This window comes from Alnus glutinosa, chromosome 9 (genome assembly GCF_958979055.1).
Source record: "Alnus glutinosa chromosome 9, dhAlnGlut1.1, whole genome shotgun sequence".
Taxonomy (NCBI): domain Eukaryota; kingdom Viridiplantae; phylum Streptophyta; class Magnoliopsida; order Fagales; family Betulaceae; genus Alnus; species Alnus glutinosa.
This window is the reverse complement of record NC_084894.1, coordinates 8,852,965-8,875,741: the sequence shown is the minus strand read 5'-3', so window position 1 is coordinate 8,875,741 and position 22,777 is coordinate 8,852,965.

The following is a 22,777-nucleotide window of genomic DNA, read 5'->3' as shown; positions in this document are numbered from 1 at the left end:
TCTCAGCTTCTCCCTAATCTTCACACTTCTCCTTATTATTTTTATCCCTTTTTTTTAATTGTTGTTGTACTGTAATAATGTTATTTCAGCCTCTGTAGTCTACAATTCGAATGCAATCGGTGTATTGTAACATCACTCTCCCTTCTCTTTTCCAGGCTCTTTTTTCTACTTTCGTTCTTCAAATCTCAATGCTCTCAAAATATTATATTAATATATATATATATATATATATATGAGATAATTGTACCATTGGTCCTTAAGGTTGGCCTAAATTACAAATCACTCATTGAACCCATTTTCGTCCACCAAGTTAACAGATTCTGTTAGTTTGCCACGTCATACCCAATAAGAAATTGACACGTGTCCATTACAATAAAAAAATATAAATAAAACTTAAAAATTATTATTATTATTATTATTTTTTAAAATAGAATATAGCAAAGAGGTGGTTGCCGGGGTTGGCCCGACCACATCTGGAGGGTGACCTATGGCCCCCCTTAGGCCTGGGGTGGCAACATGTCGATTTCCTATTAGGTATGATGTGACAAACTAACGAAATCTGTTAATTTGGTGGACAGAAAACAGGTTCAAGGAGTGATTCGTAATTATAGTTTACCACGGGAGTGATTTGTAATTTAGGTCAGCCCCAAGGACCAGTGATACAATTATCCCTATATAATAATAATAATAATAATAATAATAATAATAATAATTAACCGCCTTTGTAAAAACCGCTAACCGCCTCGGTTAACAGACGGTTATTAGAGGGTAGTTATTTCACCTCTAATTTTTACATCAGAGATGTTGGCTCTCTAAACGCCCTCTGGACAATACCTACATGCGAGAAGGTGGGCATCGATTTTAATGCGATGTGGCAGCCAGTTGGCATGAGTGGGATGAAATTTCACCGACTAGGAGCGAGATATATCCAAATTGGGAAGTTTTTGGCGCTAAGTGCCCCAAACTAGAGGAAGATAAATCACCAACTGAAGGAGGACCGGTGGACCGCCCAGATGGTATGTATAACAAGTTAGTTACTAATTTATTGTGTTGAACATATATTACGATATGGACACAGTATATAATTGTTTTTTTTTTTTTTTTTACTAATTTGCATAAAAAAATTTACATCACGCTCGATGCACCAATATATGCGATCAAATGGATCACAATTGACCTTGGACATAAGCAAAAAAATTACAAGTACAGGGTGAAGAAGGGTCTTAATATACAAGACAATGATACTCGCGAGACAATTATTGACGCGACGCCTAACATCACAGAGTTTGATGCTGAGGACCTTGAGATAACAATCGAACCATGGTTGACTCTAGAAGATAAGGTTATTATATAAACAAATGTCAGTAATTATTAATATCGTATATCTTTAAACTTTCAAAAATGCATGACACTATATTTGTTTACAACAAATATTGTGTAGGCAACGACTGAGAGGAATAGACAAATCTCCAAAAGCAGCAATAAGATAATTCACACATCTAGCTCGAAGAGCTACACCAAAGCTGTAAAAGAGCTGGTATGTTGCTTTCATTCACAAGAATATATATATATATATATTACCCGTTGAAAATAATTTTGTAAGGTAGAGATTTATTTTTGGTGGTATTCTAGTAAATAAATTTATTCCTGAATAGTAAAGTATGTTCTTGTGTTGGGACTCTTGAGATGGTATGTTGGATGTTGTTGCATGTTAAGGGGTCATTGGTGGATGGTGCACTTGGGTCCAGCTGTTATAGAGTCTAACTATTTATTGATGATTCTCATTTTTCACTGAGGTTGAGTTATTATTTCTGTATTTTTCCTTGGGCCTGAATTACTAAAGTTTTTGGTGCTCCAACAGTTTATTTTCTTGTGAAGTGCTTGTGGATATATATTGTAATTGGGTCTTATTGTTTGTTTTACAAACTTGTGTGTTAGTGTAAAAAGTAAGACTATATAGGATTTTTTGTTGAATTCACGTTTTCACATTCATGACTAACTTTGATTAATTTATATTGTTTGTTTTTGTTGGAGATATTAAAGTGGACACCACACACCCGAGTTGAACTTTTGTGGCAACTCACAGAAAATGGGATGGGACGCCCAGCATTCAAACATCCGAAGAGACGATTGTACTTGCTTAACTTATTGATTTCATTTGTGTGTTGTTGAATATTTTACCTAATGTTGTGAGGGTGAGATCCTCAGTAGCCAGTCAACCAGGTTAGCTCCCAGCATGATTAACTTAAAAAAAAAAAAAAAAAAAAAAAACTGTTATATATATGTATCATTACTAGTTTCTTATGTGTGCGTGTGTGTCTATATATATATAATTGCGGAACACATTTTATCCGAATCACTAATGTAGGTGTCGTGCCCTCGACGATTAAGAATGATGATTCACATAAGCAACTGTCATGAAAAAATCATATCTTGAGTCGTTGTGAACGTAGGCGAAGTATCGAATTTTGTAAATGATGTAAATATTGTTTATATGATTTTATCCGTTAGACTTGATCGGTTTGTGATTGTAGGTAACTTATATATTATGTTTGAAATTACTTTGAATGTTTTGGAGTTTGTATTATATATATTTGGGGTTGAGTGACATTATTTATGTTGAGACGTCGTTTTATTTGTTATTGTTTTGTTTTTATTGCTTAGTGTGTACATCAAGCCATAATGATTGTTTGTCAGTGTGTGGAGTTCGGATTCTGAGTGTATGTGATCGTTTATGAGTTCATATATATAAACAATATTCTTGCTATCAGGTATTAAAAAATATGTAAAGATTTTTTTTTTTTAATTTTTTTTTTTCATTTGGAGTCGTTTTTACCAAAGCGGCTCTAATTAGAGCCGTTTTAGTACTAAAACAACTCAAACCTAATTTTAATACTCTATAGGCTAAGCTATTTTCAAAACAGCTAAAAAAAGGGCTCAAAACGTTTTGAGCCTTTCTTAGGTCTTAAAACGACTAAAAAAACAAAGGGCTTAAAACACCTTTTTTTTTTTTTTTTTTTTTTTTTTTTTTTTTTTTGTAGAGCTTGCTCAAAGTATCAATCTGTTGTAATTCGACACTTACAACTTCATTCCAAACTTCACCATCTTCTCAAACACCTCTATGGATTCTTTAACCATCCTCGCTTTCGCATATCTCCGTACAATCAATGCAAAAGTCTCCTTACTCAACCGCCCTTTATGCTTCATGTCACTGACCAAATCCCATATCAGCTTGACAGGCCAGCTCGATATATTGTAAAGCTTAAGGCGAAATTATATATAAAATTTAATTTTTTTGCTTTTGAGATACAACTTTATCATATTGATAGTAATAAATTTGTTAGAAATTCTTTTTTAAATTCAATTTATTTTTTTATTATTCTATTTTTAATGTTGTTCATATCCAATGCATATTTTTAGCTAACATTTATAAATAAAAATTTTACACAAGAGAGTAATTGAGCTTGATTTATCAAAATGAGCTTCATTTCATAACAAGATAATCTTACCTAAAACATAATATGTTGTATATATATAATGTACTGTTTACGAGAATAATTAAAGTTCAATGACCCCTTTTACGTAGTTGCGTCGTTAATATTAATTTGCTAATTTAAGTTTAGGGTAATTATCTTTTCTCCCCATAAATTACTAACTTTTGCACATATTCCTAATGAACTACCAACTCGATCAAAATAGAACATCAAACTATCAAAGTTACATGTTTTTTCCCCTTCCGTCAGTTAAAGGGGTTAAATCTGACGGTCAACCTATCACGTGACCATCACATGTGTTTTATTATTTTTTTTCTTCCTATTTTGCCCTCACATCTATAGTCTATCATTTTTTTTTTTTAATTTCTTCATGTACTTTGAATTGTGGGCCCCATCTCCAATCCCTTTCACCTCCACGACTCCCACTATCGGATTCGTCAACCACTCATCCCCACCGTCCAACCTGCGTAAATGCATGGATATAAATGGCAGAGCAGCTAAAAGTACCAGCTCTACTCTTCGCTACCTTCATTTTCTTAATCCTTCACCTACACAAATGGCAGAGAAGCTCAAAGTCACTTTGGCCTCTTGTTTTCACAGTGCTCTTCCCATCGCTCTCATTACTCTCCAATGCTTTCTACAAAACCAACGTCCAAGAGGCCAAAGACGACTCACAGAGAACCAGTGGACTTGTGCATCACAGTCAAATTTGCAGTTAAATTCCATTTCTTTGCTGAGAAACAGATACGTACAAATAAATACTCTTTATATATATATAAGAAAAACAACTTACTAGTACAGAGATGATCGATCTTTTGCTGCATTGAGATGTGGCTAATGAAGCCCACCTTATAAAGAGATCACAATCTCTGGTACCATGTCGTTTTTACTTATTAGGTGAACGGAAGAAAACTTGAGACGAAAGCTCTCTATATACGTATGAACAAAAGGTGGCCGGCCAGCTAGCCAGACCAGAGCCCTGTGTTATTTTTCTTGTCTATTACACAAAGTAGTTATCCATCAACAAATTAAGACACTTTTTGAAGCTAAGCTACAAGTTGAGATCGAGATTTTGATGGTACTGACTTTTCAAATGGACTAGGTGGTTAGCCCCATGGATTTTTTGCATGTCTCTGTGTTTGATTGCTGCGAGTAAGAAGGGAGAAGATCAGAGTTTATGACACCATTTAGAGTTGGCTCGAGAGAATCCTTAATAGCCATCTCAAACATGCCACATGGCCATCATCAACCTTGTAGCTTTAAATTAAGAGGGAGAATTGCCAGGTAGCTTGTTTTTGTGTACATGGCTATAGCTTGTTGCTGTAGCTGGACAAGTCTCATCTATTGAATAATACTTTGACTGCATTGATATCTATAAATAGCTGATCTTTGATCATCTTTCTCTTAAAAATCATAGCATTCACGTAAAACCTCATATATATAAAACCTCAAAAATTTTATCAGTTGTCAATAAAGATTAAGGAAAATACAACATTAAAATTCTCGTTCGGAGCCAATTGATGCTAAAATGGCAGCGTTTTCAGGTTGCTCTGTTTGCTCCTGTTTTGGTATTCAGTTCGTCCAGTTGCTGTTTTCTTGTTTGGTGTCCGTCGTATGCATCCCAATCTGGTGATTTTCAGTGGATAAACCACAACTTGGCTGAAAAATTGGGTTGTTAAGTCTCCAAATCTCATTGTTGATAAAAAAAAAAAAGGATTGTTAAGCTCTGCTCAAACCAAGTTCTGGCACTCAAAGAGCAATTCCTTGACTATGCTCATTGTTTCATTTATTAAATAGAGGGACTGACATATTGTTTGATGAGAGAAGTCAATTGATTCTTGTTTTTTAATATCTTGTTTCTCTCTGCAGGTCTGTGATTTCAGTTTGTCACACACGAAGCACCGTATTTCTGTCTTCTAAGTCTATTGCTGGAATGGTAATACTTGTTAACTGTGGAAACTTCCTGTGCTGTCCCTCCTGTAGCACTTTCTTTCATAGTTTTTCCTCAAACAATGCTGCGGTTGGAAGTGTGAATCAACGATCACTGCAATCTTAATGCAATACGTATCCCGAAACTACGCTTGAAGCTTCATTCAGGTCATTCTGGGTCGAAGGAGAACACGGTTGGTTTGCCAAAAACGTGGGTGGTGAAGATGGGTCGGAACCGGCTCACCCTCTCATCGATGAAGGGTTTAGGATTCTCAATCTTGTAGGCGGAAATGAGTTGCAGAGACTAAACGTTTGATGGAGAAGCTTTACGTGTGCTTGCGGAAATGAGTTTTCCATAATATTTTTTCTGAGGTTGTTTGTTGTCGAGTGTTTAAATCTGATTATCTTTTAAAATTTTTAAGGGATTTTCTTCTAATTCTTCTTTTTCTTTGGCGAAAAATCTGATGAGAGCGAGAGAGAGCACAAATGAGAAACAAAGACAGTGAGAAGACTGAAGAAGATGAGGGCAAAAGAGGAAAAAATTATAATAAAAACGCATGTGATAGTCATGTGATGGGTTCACCGTTGAATTTTATGGAAGGGAGAAAATGTTTAACTTTAGTAGTTAGATGTTCTATTTTAATCAATTATGATAATTTATGAAAAATTTGTACAAAAGTTAATAGTTTATGTAAGAAAAAATAATTACCCCTTTAAGTTTTTATTAACAAAATAATATAATACTATTTTATTAAAAAAAAAAGTGTGACTATTAACACAGCCACACATGACATTGTAAATAATAATAATACAATTTAAGAAAAATAATACCTTTTTGAAATGATTGAACTTTTGCTAGCTGTATGCTTTAAGCCTCCAAATCCTTCTTCCATATCAACTGTCTACTGTTTCCATCACTTCAGTCCACTTCACGCATGTCTTTGCACTGCTTGATGCTAGACTACTCGAACGTTCAAACTCAAACCCCAAAGATACACCTGCTACTCTCTTCGTCTTATCTCTCTTTTTGTTTGTCTCCTTTCTTCTTCTAACAAAAATTAAGGCTTACGGTGTGAGAGATTTTCGAAAGGAGTGGCGAAAAGGCCGACGCGAGCGCTAGCTGTGGTCAAGCGAGTAAGCTCATAGCGATAGTTATGCGTCTCCTACTTTCTGATTGTGGGGAAAAATTGTAATGCATTTTAATGAGTTATTTTGGTAATTTGCTAGAGTAATGTTGATTTGTGTGTTTGTCTTCTTTTCTCTCTCTCTCTCTCTCTCTCTCTCTCTCTCTCTCTCTCTCTCTTTTCTTTAAATATATTTGTATTCTTGGATTCTAATGGTTGATTTTTTCTATATGGGAGTTCTAGAGACGCCCAATGGGCAATGATTATGATTTTTTTTACAGAATTGTTGTGTTTCCAAACATGTAATGGTTGGTTTTTCTATGCGGGAATTATAGAGTCTGCATAGAGATAAATTACTTTTTTTTTTTTTTGGCAAAATCGTGTTTATGTGGAGAAATAAAACGCTTTTATTTATTTATTTATTTTGACAAAATTGTTTGTGTATTGTAATTGGGCCTATCTTTTGTTTTTTTTTTCCTCTCCATTTCCTGATTGCAAAAAAATGGGCCTTTTTTTTTTTTTTTTTTTTTAAATTTTTCCTACTACCTTATTCTTTTTCTATTTTTAAATTATACTAATATAAATCTTATTATTAGGGCCGTCTTTCCTTAAATTATAAAGCTTAAGTCGCTTTAGGGTAGAGCTGGGCAGGCTCAGCCTAACCTGCAGCTTTCATTGTTTTATCTTACCCAGAGCCTCAATCAAAGCATTATAACTCTCACTATTACACTTAAATCCCTTTGGAAATGGAGGGGTCGAAGTGGGTGATGGTGAAGCTGGGATGGGATGTGGTGGAAGGAAAAGAGGAAGAGGAGCAGAAGAAGGTTGATGACGTAGGGGCCTGTTGACTCCATTATTGTGGGGAGGGGAGAAACAGAGACCCGTGATTGTGGATGTTTGAGGAGTTTGAGTGCAGAAGCTGTACAAAAAAACAAAACATCTTTCGACCATTTTCGGGAATTTGGGGAGCCACTACAAAAAACCCTGTAAATCCCCGCGTGTCTACAGTAACCGGTACTGTAGACACGCGGCCAGATGGCAGCGTGTGTCTCTGACCACGTGGCCATATGTGGCGTAGAAACAATTGGCCGCGTGTATAAATTACATGCGGCCAGATGGCAGCGTGTAATTTATACATGCGGCCATATGGCCGCGTGTACTTATACACGCGGCCATATGGCCGCGTGTATAAATTACACGTGGCATTCTGTTGGACACGTGTATAAAAATACACGTGGCTAACTGGTGTTTTCCAAAAAAATATTTTTGGAATTCCTTTTTTTTAAAAAAAAAAAAAAAAAACAAACAAACAAATAGTATGTATTTAAATTTTTTTGAATTTATTTATATAAAAAATTCTTATTATATACCCCAACAATAAATTTGTGCTATATTTAGTATGTATTGTACTTATAGTTATGTTTTAGGGTTTACATGCAGGTTGAGTTTCTTGAATATGGTTTATGCGTTAGGACTTAATTTATTGTATGTGTAGTACATACTCTCAGGGTTAGGGTTCGTAGAACATCCATCTGAATGTGTTCGCCTTGTGGTCCCGATCATTATAGCATACCTTACACAAGTATAAAATTGCATGCCTCTATCATTTGATCCAGTTCAATGTTCAAAACTTGGTCGAACTATAATTTGATCACTATATATATAGTATATATATTTAGGGTTAGGGTTTATGGCTTATACATATAGTACATACACTTAATATTAGGGTTAAGGTTAGGGTTTATGGCTTATACATATAGTACATACACTTAATATTAGGGTTAAGGTTAGGGTTTATGGCTTACATATAGTACATACACTTAATATTAGGGTTAAGGTTAGGGTTTATGGCTTACATATATATGGTACATACACTTAAGATTAGGGTTAAGATTATGGGTTTTAGGGTTCAATTTTATGGTCAGGGTTTAGTATAGTATATATATATATATATACACACTTAGGGTTAGGATTTAGTTTTAATTTATAGTTTACGGTTTAGTTTTATGGCTTAGGGTTTAGCAATTTGTACAGTACATACACTTAGGGTTGCATGTGTTTGTGTTTGTATTTGTATTTGTATTTGTATTTGTATTTGTATTTCAAAACTATCTTGTCATATTATGTATATACATATATATAATATATGCATGCATGCATGTAAACGGCGTGCCGAAACTATATACCTTTATAGTTACTTGTATATATCCTAACATTGGTGTTTATGGCTATATATATATATATAGTATACTTATATAGCTATATACAGTATAGATATATATAGTATATATATACACTTAGGGTTAGGGTTTATAGATATATATAATAACGTTGTATATACACTTAGTGTTAAGGTTTATGTTTATATAGAGTACTAAATGCATAATTAACCCAAATTTGTGCTATATATATATATATGCATAATTATATGGCGAGGAACAAAAAAAAAATATGCAACATAACAAAGTACATACACTTAGGGTTAGGGTTTATGACTATATATAGTATATAGACATAGGGTTAGGGGTTATGGGCTACGTGCAATATGTTTATAGTATATCTACGTTTTACGTGTTGAGTACTTTACATATATATGGTATACTTATAAGTAAACCCTAACTCTAATTAGGATTTACGTTAATGGAATACTAATCTAATAAAACCCTAACCCTATATATATATAGGACCTATATATATATATGAAACTTAACACAGACTTAGGGTTTAAGAATTAGTTTTAGGGTTATCGTTTAGGGTTTAATATATATATAAAATTATATATAAATAATTTTTCGTTTTTCAAAAAAAAAAAAAAAAAATTAAAAAACAGATAGAGACGTGTATTATTATACACGTCTCTAATTGGCCGCGTGGCATTACGCCACGCGGCCAATTTTTGACCAGGTGACCTACGCGGGACAATTCACGCCCGCCACCTGGCCTAAATTTTAATAAATTAAAATAAAAAAAAGGGTAGCTTCCAGAGGAAGCTACCCTCGATCCACTCATTTCTCTCCCTCAGCTCTCTCTCTCTCTCACTCAGCTCTCTCTCTCTCTCTCTCTCCCTCTCCGTCCACCGACCACCACCCTCCGGTGTCTTCTCCGGCCAGCTCCCTCTCCGGCCGTCACTGCACCACGCGTGTTGGCCCAATAGGTGCATGCTCTCTCTCTCTCTCTCTCTCTCTCTCTCTCTCTCTCTCTCTCTCTCTCTCTCTCTCTCTATCTCTCTCTCTCTCTTTATCTCTCTGTCTCTCTCTCTAGCTCTCTCTCTCTAGCTCTCTCTCTCTCTCTCTAACCGAACCAGGAACCCTAACCCTAGGTCCGGACATATCTCTCTCTACATCTCCCTCTCACTCTCTCTCTCTGTCTCTCTCTCTATCTCTCTGTCTCTCTCTAGCTCTCTCTCTCTCTAACCGAACCACAGTAGGAACCCTAACCCTAGGTCCGGACCTATCTCTCTCTACATCTCCCTCTCTCTCTCTCTCTCTTTCTCTCTATCTCTCTCTCTATCTCTCTGTCTCTCTCTAGCTCTCTCTCTCTCTAGCTCTCTCTCTCTCTCTCTCTCTCTAACCGAACCACAGTAGGAACCCTAACCCTAGCTAGGTCTGGACCTCTCTCTCTCCACCCATCTCTCTGACTCTATCTCTCTCTACATCTCTCTCTCTCTCTGAAACCTCTCCCGGTCTCTCTCTCTCTCTCTCTCTCTCTCTCTCTCTCTCTCTCTCTCTCTCTCTGCCTTGTACGTGATTTCTATTTTGGGACTTGTTTTGGGATATTATTTTGGGATATTATTTTGGGACTAATATGTTTTAATGCAGGTACATTTTGGCTAAGGAGCATACAAATCACTCAAAAAAAATATTTGTGAGTAATTTTAACATTAATTTTTTTTCTTTATTTTTGCCTATAATAAACTTGGTGCATTTAAATTAATTTGTTTAAAATCTGTTTCTAATTTTTTTAATAGTTTCATATAATAATTGTGGATTTAGCAATTAATAATGGTCTATGCAATGCTGTTAATTTTGTTGGGTTTGAATATCTATTGTTGTGTAATTTTATGTGTTTTGATGTGGTTGGTCGTTATGCATGAAAAATATTCGTACAGTTGTGGTATTTTTTTTTTTTTTTTGTAATATGTTTTACTGTACTACGAATTGGTGTGTGGATTATTATTTGTGGCAATTATTTTATTAACTTCATCATAAAATCAATGATCCAAACCAATAAAATATAAATAATTATGCGGTACTATTTCAACAATTTTTGGGTTTTTTAAGAACAAAGAAAAAAAGTTTAATTGTTCATTTTCAGGTAATTTTTTTACAAACAAAAAAAAAAACATTTCAAAGTAAACTCGACATCATTTTATAATAAAATGATCGTATCCAACGATTATTGGATAGATACAGAAAATTAAATTTGGCCACCGTCTACCATTTATAATAATTTTTATTATTATTCAATTTATAACAAAGGTGTAAACAATAAACCCTAAACCCTAAATCAAAACCAATATAAAAATTCCTATGATCAAATCTCAAAACCAAACCCCTAAGCTTTATACTTTAAAAAACAAGTAAAAACCATAAACCTTAAACCCTAGCCCAAAATACCGTTCACCCTAAAAACCCTAAACCCTACAAAAGAGTGAAATTTTTTTATTACTTTTTTATTTTAGTTAAACCCTAAACCCTAACCTTAAAACCCTAACCCTAAAAACTAAACCCTAAAAACCTAAATCCTAACCTTAAAACCCTAAAACCTAAACCCTAAACCCTAAACTCTAACCTTAAAACCCTAAAAACTAAACCGTAAAAATTAAACCCTAAAAACCTAAACCCTAAAACCTAAACCCTAAACCCTAAACCCTAAACCCTAAACCCTAAACCCTAAACCTAAACCCTAACCTTTTTAACCCTAACCCTAAAAACTAAACCTTCAAAACCTAAACCCTAACCCTAAAAACTGGACCCTAACAACCTAAACCCTAAAAACTAAACCCTAAAAACCTAAACCATAACCTTAAAACCCTAACAACCTAAAACCCTAACCCTAAAAACCTAAACCCTAACCCTAAAAACTAAACCCTAACAACCTAAACCCTAAACCCTAAACCCTAAAACCTAAACCCTAAACTTAAAACCCTAACCCTAAAAACTAAACCTTCAAAACCTAAACCCTAACCTTTTTAACCCTAACCCTAAAAACTAAACCCTAAAAACCTAAACCATAACCTTAAAACCCTAACCCTAAAAACTAAACCCTAACCTATTTAACCCTAACCCTAAAAAAAGAAACCTTAAAACTCTAAACCATAAATAAAGAAAGAAGAATATTAAAAAAGAAAAAATTAAAAAAGGGAGAGATCTCTTTTTTTTTTAATTACTTTTTATGGTGAGGTAAACCCAAACCCTAACCCTACAAACTAAACCCCAAACACCTAAAACCCTAAACCCTACAAATATTAAAACCTAAACCCTAAACCCTAACCCTAAAAACTAAACCCTAAAAACCTAAACCCTAACCTTAAAAACTAAACCCTAAACCCTAAACCCTAAACCCTAAACCTAAACCCTAACCTTAAAAACTAAACCCTTAAAACCGAAACCCTAAAAACTAAACCCTTAAAACTTAAACCCTTAACTTTTTAACCCTAACCCTAAAAACTAAATCTTCAAAACCTAAACCCTAACCTTTTTAACCCTAACCCTAAAAACTAAACCTTCAAAACCTAAACCCTAACCTTTTTAACCCTAACCCTAAAAACTAAACCCTAAAAACCTAAACCCTAACCTTAAAACCCTAACAACCTAAAACCATAACCCTAAAAACTAAACCCTTAAAACCGAAACCCTAACCCTAAAAACTAAACCTTCAAAACCTAAACCCTAAACTTTTTAACCCTAACCCTAAAAACTAAACCCTAACAACCTAAACCCTAACCTTAAAACCCTAACAACCTAAAAACTAAACCCTAACAACCTAAACCCTAACCTTAAAACCCTAAGCCCTAACAATAGAAAGAAGAATAATAAAAAACATAAAAGAAAAAAGAGACCGATCTGTTTTTTTTTTTAACTTTTTTATGGTGAGGTAAACCCTAAATCCTCACCTTAAACCCTAACCCTAAAAACTAAACCCTAAAAACCTAAACCCTAACCTTAAAACCCTAACAACCTAAAACCCTAACCCTAAAAACATTTACCCTTAAAACCTAAACCCTATCCTTTTTAACCCTAACCCTAAAAACTAAACCCTAACAACCTAAACCCTAACCTTAAAACCCAAACCCTAAAAACTAGAACCCTAAAAACCTAAACCCTAACCTTTTTAACCCTAAACCCTAAAAAAAGAAACCTTAAAACTCTAAACCATAAATAAAGAAAGAAGAATATTAAAAAAGAAAAAATTAAAAAAGGGAGAGATCTCTTTATTTTTAATTACTTTTTATGGTGAGGTAAACCCAAACCCTAAACCTACAAACTAAACCCTAAACACCTAAAACCCTAAACCCTACAAAATAAAAAATAAAAAAAACCCTAAACCCTAAAAACATAAAGAAGAATATTAAAAAATATAAAAGAAAAAGGTTCGAGATCTCTTTTTTTTTTTTTTTTTTTTATTACTATTTTATTTTAGTTAAACCCTAAACCCTAAAAACCCTAAACCCTACAAATATTAAAACCTAAACTTAAAACCCAAACCCTAAAAACTAAACCCTAAAAACCTAAACCCTAACCTTAAAAACTAAACCCTTAAAACCGAAACCCTATAAACTAAACCCTAAAAACCTAAACCCTAACCTTAAAAACTAAACCCTTAAAACCGAAACCCTAAAAACTAAACCCTTAAAACCTAAACCCTAACCTTTTTAACCCTAACCCTAAAAACTAAACCCTTAAAACCTAAACCCTAACCTTTTTAACCCTAACCCTAAAAACTAAACCCTTAAAACCTAAACCCTAACCTTTTTAACCCTAACCCTAAAAACTAAACCTTCAAAACCTAAACCCTAACCTTTTTAACCCTAACCCTAAAAACTAAACCCTAACAACCTAAGCCCTAACCTTTAAACCCAAACCCTAAAAACTAGAACCCTAAACAACCTAAACCCTAACCTTAAAAACTAAACCCTTAAAACCGAAACCCTAAAAACTAAACCCTTAAAACCTAAACCCTAACCTTTTTAACCCTAACCCTAAAAACTAAACCCTAACAACCTAAGCCCTAACCTTTAAACCCAAACCCTAAAAACTAGAACCCTAAAAACCTAAACCCTAACCTTAAAAACTAAACCCTTAAAACCCTAACCCTAAAAACTAAACCCTTAAAACCTAAACTCTAACCTTTTTAACCCTAACCCTAAAAACTAAACCCTAACAACCTAAGCCCTAACCTTTAAACCCAAACCCTAAAAACTAGAACCCTAAAAACCTAAACCCTAACCTTAAAAACTAAACCCTTAAAACCCTAACCCTAAAAACTAAACCCTTAAAACCTAAACTCTAACCTTTTTAACCCTAACCCTAAAAACTAAACCCTAACAACCTAAGCCCTAACCTTTAAACCCAAACCCTAAAAACTAGAACCCTAAAAACCTAAACCCTAACCTTAAAAACTAAACCCTTAAAACCCAAACCCTAAAAACTAGAACCCTAAAAACCTAAACCCTAACCTTTTTAACCCTAAACCCTAAAAAAAGAAACCTTAAAACTCTAAACCATAAATAAAGAAAGAAGAATATTAAAAAAAAAAAATTAATATTGGGGGAGATCTCTTTTTTTTTTAATTACTTTTTTATGGTGAGGTAAACCCAAACCCTAACCCTACAAATTAAACCCTAAAAACCTAAAACCCTAAAAAAAAAAAAAAACAAAACCCTAAACCCTAAAAAAAGAAAGAAGAATATTAAAAAATAGAAAAGAAAAAGGTTCGAGATCTCTTTTTTTTATTTATTTTTTTATTTTTTACTATTTTATTTTAGTTAAACCCTAAACCCTAAAACCCTACACCCTAAAAAACCCTAAACCCTACAAATATTAAAACCTAAACCCTAAACCCTAACCCTAAAAACTAAACCCTTAAAAACCTAAACCCTAACCTTAAAACCTAAAAAGAAAAAACCCTAACCCCTAAAAAAAGTATGAAAAAATGATACTTTGAGTTAACTGTTTAAAACAAACATTAAACAAACAAGCACTTTATTTACTGTAATCAAATAACATATTTCGTTTCAGACTGTTAACTCGCGTACAGAGGAATATGGACAAGTTGTGGATGTCAGCACCTAGAGGTACGACACAGTATAACGACGGGTGTAGAGCGTTCGTGGCATTCGCTGTTCGTAACTGTAGGTCTGCTGATGGCAAAATTTACTGCCCATGTAAGTACTGCCGGAATAACCAGCGGCACCCCCTAGATTACGTTCTTGCCCACCTGACAGGGGGGAAGGGAATGTCCACGGGATACGGTTTCTGGTATATGCACGGTGAGACAACCCTAAACCCTGCTGATCCTGTTCGGGGTCACGACCATCCCAGTGTCACAGATACGGCTGCATGTGGCATTGAACATGTAGAAGTCACAGAACAAGGCGGAGGCCTGGAACAAGGTGGTGACATGCACGCCATGTTGCATGACGCCTTCGGCGTGCACGAAGTAGGTGACACTGATCATGTTGGCCAGCCCGGAGAAGTAAATGAAGGAACCTCTGCAAGGGACACATTGAAGTACCTTGAGTTGTTGAAGACTGCCGACAAGCCACTTCACCCCGGTACAAAGCACAGTAAATTGAGTGCTACTGTACATTTCTACAACTTGAAGTGCATTGGAGGTATTAGTAACAAGATTTTTTCTGATATTCTTGAGCTTGTCAGTCAGTTATTGCCTCCTTGCGATGAGGCATTGCCGGTGAATACGTACGAGGTGAAGAAATTCCTCAGTTCCATGGGTCTCGGGTGTGAGAAGATTCCGGCGTGCCGTAATGACTGTATGCTATTCTGGAAAGACAATAAAGATCTAGATACCTGCACCGTATGTGGAGAATCTAAGTGGATGATTGATATACATTTCGATCAGGATGGTGAGGTAATATCGTCAAGGAAAAAACGTCCAGTGAAGGTGTTGAGATGGTTTCCACTCATCCCATGGTTACAGAGGTTATTCATGTCGGAGCACACGGCGCACAATATGAGATGGCATGCAGAAGGCCGCACTAGGGACGGCGTATTGAGGCACCCCGCGGACGGTGAGGCATGGAGATCGTTCGACTCTCTACATCCGGATTTTATGGCTGACAGTAGGAACGTGCGGCTTGGACTGACAGCAGATGGATTCAATCCATTTGGGAACAAGAGTACATCCCACAGCACATGGCCCGTATTGCTTGTACCGTACAATTTGCCTCCTTGGATGTGCATGAAACAGACGTCGTTCATCCTGTCACTGGTTATCCCCGGACCGAGCTCACCTGGTATGGATATCGACGTCTACCTTCAGCCATTGATTGATGAGCTGTTGGAGCTGTGGGACGTAGGGGTACGAACACTAGATGCTGCGAAGATGGAGAATTTCAATATGCGTGCTCAGTTGATGTGGACAATAAACGACTTCCCGGCGTATGCAGATTTATTCGGTTGGCCTAACAAAGGTGTGAAGGCATGTCCTTGTTGCATGCATTCGACACGTTCTAAATATCTGAAGAACGGTTGTAAATTTTGTTACATGGGACACAGGAGGTACTTGCCAACCGAACATCTGTGGCGGCTGAACAGAAGAACGTTTGATGGGACTGAGGAGTTAGAATGTGCTCCTGATGTGCCTTGCGGGGACGAGATCCTCCAACAGTTGGACGGAGTTGCGTTTGGGGATGAGAACACGGGTAAGACGAGACGGAAGAAGCGGAAGACAGGTGCACGGGGTGCTGATGATGTTGTGTGGAAGAAGAAAAGTATTATCTTCAGATTGCCGTACTGGAAGGACAATTTGCTTAGGCACAATCTAGATGTCATGCACATACAGAAAAATGTCATGGACAATATACTTGGCACTATTTTGGACATCAAAGGGAAAACGAAGGACAACTTGGCAGCTCGGCTGGATTTGCAGGAGATGGGTTTGAGACCTAAATTGCATCCGTTCACCGCAGCAAATGGTAAAACATTTATACCCGCGGCTTGTCACACGATGTCCAGGGAGGATAAAGAAAGCTTTTTAAAGGTGCTTCGAAATGTGAGAGTTCCAGACGGATATGCGTCGAACATTTCAAGGTGTGTTCGGATGAAGGACCGTACAATTTCAGGGTTAAAAAGTCATGACAGCCACATACTGATGCAGCAGCTTCTACCAATTGCATTGCGTCAGTCATTGCCAGACAAAGTGGTCAGACCTATCGTTGAGATGTCAGCATTTTTCAGAGGCATATGCTCAACCAAGCTAACCCAAGCTGAGATGGACCGACTGCAGGGTGACGTCTGTATCACACTGTGCAAGCTGGAACAGGTATTTCCTCCTGGGTTTTTTACTAGCATGGTCCACTTGGTCGTGCATCTTGTGCGCGAGTGTAGACTCGGCGGACCTGTGCAATATAGGTGGATGTACCCGGCAGAGAGGTAAAATACAGCAGAATATATATATATATATTTTTTTTTAATTTTTTTTTTCATGTAACTCGTTGCATTAAACGGGGACAAGCCCTTAATGTTTGTGTGTGCACCAGGAGTCTTGGGGGTTTCAAGTCGAATGTGCGCAACAAAGCGGCTCCTGAGGGGTGCATTGCGGAAGGTTACATAGCAACCGAGCTAGTAACGTTCTGTTCGAGATATCTAGAAAATGCACCAACCTTCCACAACAGACCTTTGAGAAACCCTGATGGTTCCAAGAGGGCGGGAACGCGAGTTAGTTTGAACCGGTTGACGATGCATCAGATTCATCGTTATATTGTGTTCAACTCTGAAGAGTTTCTCAATTTGCGGATGTAAGTAGTGTTTACATATTGAAACGGATTCAAATGATATAATTGATAATAATTAATTTTTTAATTATATCCGCTGAATGTAGGATGCACAAAGACGCTATTAGGCGATCATGCGTTAGGGGTCGCATCACAGACGCTCTGATTGAAGCCCAACATCACGAGCAGTTCTGCGAGTGGTACCGCGCATATGTAAGGAAATAGTGGTATTTTCGTATATAATATTTACCTATTTTCAGTGTCAATTTAAGATAGGGTTCGACAATATGCCGCTATTAACCGATGTATTCTTTTAATATATGAAATGATAACATAGGTTGATGGCCTTGACGATCAAGGTAGGGAGGAATTGGGGCTGAAATTGGTTATGCGCAGTAGAGGGTTGAAGGAGACAGCAGTGAAGTATAACAGGTACGTGGTAAACGGGAAACTGTTCCGCACGCTAGCCCATGATGTGGGAAGGAGGACTCAGAACAGCGGCGTATGTGTGCCAACCGTTGAATGCGAAACCTACTACGGGCAGTTAACCGATGTGGTTGAGGTCGAGTACTACGATAGGACTACGTACATCCTATTTAAGTGCAATTGGGCGGACCCCACGATGGACAGAGGATTTAGAGTTGACCATTATGGTCTAGTGTTTGTCAACTTCACTCACCTCGTCCACAAGGGAGAACTGCTTACTGACGAGCCTTACGTGCTTACATCTCAGGTAGACCAAGTGTTTTATGTCGAGGATGAAAGGAACCCAAACTGGGTTTGTGCCGTGAGGACTAAACCGCGCAACGTGTACGATGTTGGTCAGGGGGAAGGGAGTAGTGATGCAGATAATGCATATCACGAGTGTGTACCGATCGTATTACCCACTGATGATGATATGAATGATGAATTCGATCACGACAGGCCCGACATTGATCCGATTGAAGCTCCTGTTATACAATGATTGCTATGTTTATTATTGGTACAATTTGCTTAAACTCAAAGTACTTTCTTATTTTGCATAGAGCTCATTGTATATTATGCATATTCTTTTTTAATATTAAAATTAAAACGAATTTCAAATAATTTGTCTCACATTTGTTCGCAGGTTTCGATGGACCAGAGACCCCCTACTTGCGCATATCGTGCACCACGCCTACCCGTGCCTTGCATGACTACATCCACACCGGCGATGTCAGCGGCACTACATACCTCACGGTGGCCACACCACCCGGACGCCGTTTACAGACCATTGCCCCCGGGTACGGCGAGGATGAGCAGGTCAGATCCCGGGCAGACGAGCACAGCTGGATATTCTCCTTCTCTATACCCGCCTACGTCCACATCGGCGATGTCAGCGGCACTACATACTACACCGTGGCCACACCACCCGGACCCGTTTATAGACCATTGCCCCCGAGTACGGCGGGGATGAGCAGGTCAGATCCCGGCCAGACGAGCTCAGCTGGATATTCTCCTTCTCCATTCCAGACGTTCTCACAGGCCGGGATCACCTCACCGGGTCATATTGATCGATGGTGGGCGCGAGAGTGTCATGATCTGAGCAGATTTCCGTTGTACTATCCATACCCCCTTACACCACCTATGACAATCAACCCTGATAGTGAGACTCAGGATGACAGATTCCCGCTGCCACAGTGGGGGGGATGCCTATGCCGGGTATGCGGTCGGGACAGCTGTCGGCACCGGCGGGGGGCCAGGGCCCGGCACTTGGGGAGAGCCAGATGCCTGTTTATGGACAGAGCCAGTTGCCATTTCCTGGGGAGAGTCAGGACCCAGATGTGGGGGAGAGCCAGCTGCCCCGCGAGGGGGACGATGTGATGTTGGGTCTTGATCAGTTAGCCCATGATGTCCCCCAGGATATGCCTTCGGATGACGATCATGATGATGAGCATCACCCAGAAGATGAGGTAGGCGAGGAGCATGCTGGTGACCCAGCGACCGAGCACATAGCGTTCGACCATATTCGGCTGATGGGTAAGTACATTTTTATACATCATTATATCTTAATTTAGTAAGTTCTTATAATATTTAAATTGAATTCTTAATTTATTAATATAATTAAGTTATTTAGTGTTAATATATTAACGTTTTATATTTATTGACTAGGGTATAACCCAGACGGGAGCATATATTTTGAGGTGATTAAGGACCCAGAGAGAAATTGGGTGCTCCCGAGGGGTAAGAAAGTTGTGTTGCAGTACAATGCTGCAACACAACCCATGGGACGAGCATGCAATCGTTATAGACGGGCTGCGGGCAAGCTGTTACGGAGCGGGTCCCACATTCACTTGCGGGACAAATGGGCAAAGGTAGATAAACAGATTAAGCAGGCTATGTGGGATGCCATAATGGTATGTGTATGAAACTAATATATGTATTTTGTGAAATTAAAGTTAAGATGATGTTTTTATTCAACTGCTAAAATTAATCATTAGATTGAATGTGCAGCAAGAATTTTATGTACCCGTATCCGTCGACCAGCGCCTGGCACAGAATGAATTCTGGGGTGATATGGGCCGTAAGCACCGTTCGTGGAAGTCGAAGTTGAGGACCCAGCTAAATATTCGAGACGGTGACACGCCATTGACAATACGTGCGAGAATGCCAGATACGTTTTTTGATAAGTATGACCGAACGGATGTGGAGGACGTATGGCACGAGTGGTGCACAAAAATAAATGTGGTATGTAGGTCTTTGAATGTATTACTATAATGTTGTGTTTTTTTAATAAACAGTTCATTCAATCATAACACATAAGTAATTAAGTGTATCAATTCTGACATTTTTTTGGGAATGTTCAATGTAAAGGCGAGGTCTGAACGAATGAAGCGGCTGCGGGAGCAGAATGACATCCCCCATAGTCTGGGGTCCAAAAGTTATGCCAGATTTAATCATGATGAGGTATGGAACAATATGTAAAAACCTTAATTCTTATTTGTGCGTAATTGTTCTTTCTTAACATTAAATGAATATCCAATGTTTGTTATATATTTATACTGTATGGCGACAGGCATCTATATCTGGCACGCCCCCCACTCGCGTCGAGTCGTTTGTGAAGACGCACACAAGGAAAGACGGCACTTACATGAACGAGCGGACACGGGACCTATGCGTATGCTACTGTTATAGGTTATCGATTATTATTAGTTATGCGTGTGATAAAGTATTTATTAATTACTAGTGTTTTGTATGTTGACGACGTACAGGAGCGGATGACACAGAGTTTGTCCACTGATCCTACTGCCTCGGACCCCGTCTCATCAGATACGGTGCGTTGGGCACCTGGCGACGCGTACGAGCAAGCGGTTGGGCGACCCGAGTATGCGGGTAGGGTTCGGCAGGTTGGGCCGAACGTTACTCCTGTTCGCGGGACTTGTTTCTCATATAGGGCCCGCACACGGGGGGGACCGGCCGAGGGCACGTCTCAGGATTGGGCTGCTCACAAAATTGCGGAGTTGGAGGGCATAGTGCGGGCCGAGAGAGAGCGGGCTGACAGCATGGAGCAGCGCATACGACAGTTTGATGCTATGGAGCAGCGCATGCGACATTTTGAGGCCTTCATGTCCTCTACAGGATTATCGTTCGTATGCCCTGGTGCTCAGCAGTCTTCACCTGGACACGTAGGTAGTACGTCATCTGTTAGTAGTGCGCCTGCAGGTATGGTTCATATTATGTATACATTTAGGTTTATTTTTAATTTGTTCTCATTACTTGTTTAAATTTGCATATAATATTATGTAGGTTAATTATTTTTATTACTTGCAGGTAATGCGACAACGGTTGGTTCGTTGTTGCCTTCTGGACAATTGCTGAGCCAACAATCCCCTCTCGGGACTCCTTCGCCCGTTACACCATCTCTTGCGGGACAATCGACAGTTGGCGAGGTCACGCCCGGGACTGCACCTCGTGATCCGCAGCGACGTCCTCCAGATTTGTAGATATTTTGTGTATTTTTTTTTTTTGTTAGTACCGAATAACTTTATTAAATTAAGAATTTCAAATTTATTGATATTGTTGTGTAAGTAGTTATTGTTAGTAATGAATATATTTATTAGTACATGGTATTCGAATTTTTAAATATTGTTGTTTTGATTAATTTGTGCAATTTGATTTTGTGATATTTTTGGATAAAATAAATTTGGAGAATTTTATTAAAATATATATATATATATATATATATATATATATATATATATATATATATATATATATTAAATAAAAAGAAATTAAAAAACAGAATTAAAATATATATATATATATATATATATATATATATATATATATATATATAAAAGAATATTTATATAAAATATATAAATATATTTTAAATAAAAAGAAATTAAAAAACAGAATTAAAATATATATATATATATATATATATTTTATACTGCGGCCAACAGTTGGCCGCGTGTATTAATCTACACGCGGCCAGATGTTGGCCGCGTGTATTAAAATACACGCGGCCAATTGTGCAATTAGCGTTGCCCAGATCCACCGCGTGTATCTACGCGGCTACTTACATGCGGCCAACAGTTCGCCACGTGTACAGTGACCGTACACGCGGCGAACTGCAAGTGGCGATTTACAGGGTTTTTTGTAGTGAGCTGTGGCGAGGAAGATGAACCTGGACCCCAATACAAATTTAGGTGGATTTTGAACAAATTTCGTGGAATTGATTTAGAGAAATGCTAGGGGTACTTACAAACTCTTACAAACAGAAATTTACAAACTGACATGGCATCTAAGTGGCATTTTATCAATTAAAAAACTTAGCCCCGTAGGGTTGGTGTTTTATTTATCAAATTAAAAAACTGGTGACGTCACAGCAGGATCCAAACCCAGACTCCGGCCACCGTCAACGTCGCCGCAGGGATCCCGACCCAGATCCCGACATTTCCCAACCCAGATCCCGACGGTTTCCCGACCCAGATCCTAACAGCCCATGTTCATTGCCAAGAAAATCAAGAAAAAGGAGCCATAACAAAAAAGCAAGAGCCCATTTATAAAACACCAAATCCAGGTGGAAGCTTCCATGAACGGAGAATTCCATGGACGGCTAGCGATGAGCTTGGGACAGATGGATGGCCGGCAAGAGGGGAGAGATCCCGGGAGAGGACGGCGTGCGGGCAGCCCTGTAGTCGAGGTCGAGCACACTGGCCGGATCTGAGATCCAACAAACCCACGCCGGTTTGCGTGGGTTTCTAGCCAGAGATCCAGCCGGAAACCCACGCACACCGGTGTGGGTTTCGTTG